General features: G+C 48.4%; 1 long non-coding RNA gene across 1 annotated transcript in view; it reads left to right on the top strand.

Annotated features, from left to right (window-relative positions):
* Nucleotides 1-6: 6 nt before the first annotated feature.
* The window catches only part of LOC106818983, a 9,740-nt gene continuing 7,303 nt past the window's right edge, over nt 7-2,443 (top strand). Inside the window, exons 1-2 of the long non-coding RNA XR_001395326.1 lie at nt 7-320; nt 2,247-2,254. This is a non-coding gene — a long non-coding RNA (uncharacterized LOC106818983). The remainder of the gene's footprint in view (nt 321-2,246; nt 2,255-2,443) is intronic.

Below are 2,443 nucleotides of genomic sequence, written 5' to 3'. Positions count from 1 at the left end.
AAAGAGAGAGAGAGAGAGAGAGAGAGAGAGAGAGAGAGAGAGAGAGAGAGAGAGAGAGAGGGACTGCCAAGAGCGGATGCCATAGAGCGGAAAGTGGTCTACTGGTGATCAAAGATTCTAAGAGCTCGAGAGAAAGACAGAGAAAGAGACAGAAAGCGAGAGAGAAAGAGAGCAGATAACGCTATCTAAATTAACGGCCGTTGCTCTGTACTCGAATACGACTCCGCATTGGTGTTCGAATAAACGGATCTTGGCATCGGGAAGCGAATAGGAAACGAGAGAGCGAGCGATTGATAGACCGGGAGCACCGACAACGTAAGGTTAGTGCACTGAACACTCATAGCAACGATTGAGCGCACACATATATGCTCACGCACACGTCAACGCACTAACACACGTACACACACACACACACACACACACACACACACACACACACACACACACACACACACACACACACACACACACACACACACACACACACACACACNGCTGCTGCTGCTGCTGCTGCTGCTGCTGCTGCTGCTGCTGCTGTTGCTGTTGTTGCTGCTGTTACTGCTGTTGATTCTGCTGCAGGTCGTACTTCTGCAGCTGTCGTCACCGTTTCTGTCGTCGCTTTTAGTGTTTGCGTAGTACGAGCGTCGGCGGCCCGACCGCGGAGATCACGTGACCGCGGTGATGCAGACGATGATATAATCCTCGGATATCTTCCGCCGTCAGCCGTCTCTATCTACGTGCCGACACAGCGTGATTGCGCGCGCGTGACGTCACGGCGCGTGACGTGGTCGAAGCTGCCGTTCGGCCTCTCTGTCGGTGGAGAGTGAATATTTGCTTATCTCGGTGCGCCACGAAGCGATGTTAAAGCCGCGGTGTTGGAGGTGCCTTGACCCGATAGTCGTCCTCCGGGCGAAATATGTTAGTGAGATGGTAGTGATTGGAGCGTAAGATGCGAGATCTAAGTTTCTATATATTCATCCTTTTTCAATCAATTCATACATCTATACATCTATCGTTCCATCCACTAATCCATTCATCCATCTATCAATCCATCCATTCACCCATTCTTCCATTCATCCATCCATCCATTTATTCATCGATTTATCCATCCATCCATCCATCCATCTATCCATCCATCCATCCATCCATCTACCATCCATGGCCATCCCCCATCACATGCATCCATCCATCCATGCCATCCATCATCATCATGCCATAACATGCCATGCCATCCATGCTTCCATCCATGCATACATGCATCGCATCCCGAGGCCATCATGCATGCATGCATGCATGCATGCATCATCCATCCATCCATCGCATCCATCATCCATACGCATCATCCATCCATCCATCCATCCATGCGCATTCCATGCCACTCGCAACCATGCCATTCATTATACCGATCCATCCATGCATGAATTAAATGTGAGAAATAAATGGAGTGGTGGATGGGAGGATGGAATGGATTGGATGGATGGGTGGATGATGGATGGATGGAGATGGATGGATAGATAGATAGATGAGATGGTGAAGATGGATGGATAGATAAAGATAGTGGATGGATGGATGGAATGGATGGATGGATGGTGATGGATGGATGTGGATTGGATGGATGGGATGGATGGATGGATGGATGGATGGATGATCGATGGATGGAGGTGGGATGATGGAGTGGATGGAATAGATGTGGAATGGATGGATGGATGGTGGATTGGATGGATAGATGGATGGATGGTGGATGGATGGATAGATGGATGGATGGATGGATGATGGATGATGGATGGATTGGATGGATGGATGGATGATGGAGGATGATGGATGGGATGGATGGAGTGGATGGATGATGGATGGATAGTATGGTGGGATGGATGGATGGATGGATGGAGGACGATTGATGAATTGGATAAATCGATGAATGGATGGATGGATCGGTGAATAGACGCCGGGTTAGCATCCCGCCTGCATGATGCTGTTCATTATGTCACTAACTGATACTATTTCCTTAGCATATCATCCGCTGCATCATCTCTCTGGCTCTTAACAAAGCCATACAACTATGCAGTTAACACTGTGCACGTCAGTTAGGGCTAAATAGGTAGTGCATACACCATGCGCGCATACATAACACATTGCGCATTCAGATAGGTTCAGGGCCCACTTATTAACGGGCGTGATACATTGCCATCGTTTCACTCGCTGCCAATCGCGGCGGCGGTAGTAGCCAGTAGGCAGCCGAGCAACAGATAGGGCAGTAGCTAGTAGAAGCAGCGCAGCAGCAGCATGCGCAGAAGCCAGCAGCAAGCGCATCACTACAGGCAGCAGCAGTGACAAAGCAACAATAAAACAACAACACCACACACTACTAAATATCATAATGATGATGATGAGTGATGATGATGATGATGATGCAAGATGATGATAATCAATAATAAATAATAGA

Source organism: Priapulus caudatus, unplaced genomic scaffold (assembly GCF_000485595.1).
Source record: "Priapulus caudatus unplaced genomic scaffold, Priapulus_caudatus-5.0.1 Scaffold2716, whole genome shotgun sequence".
Classification (NCBI taxonomy): domain Eukaryota; kingdom Metazoa; phylum Priapulida; class Priapulimorpha; order Priapulimorphida; family Priapulidae; genus Priapulus; species Priapulus caudatus.
The sequence above is the reverse complement of the archived record's forward strand: the minus strand, read 5'-3'. Positions and strand labels throughout refer to the sequence as shown.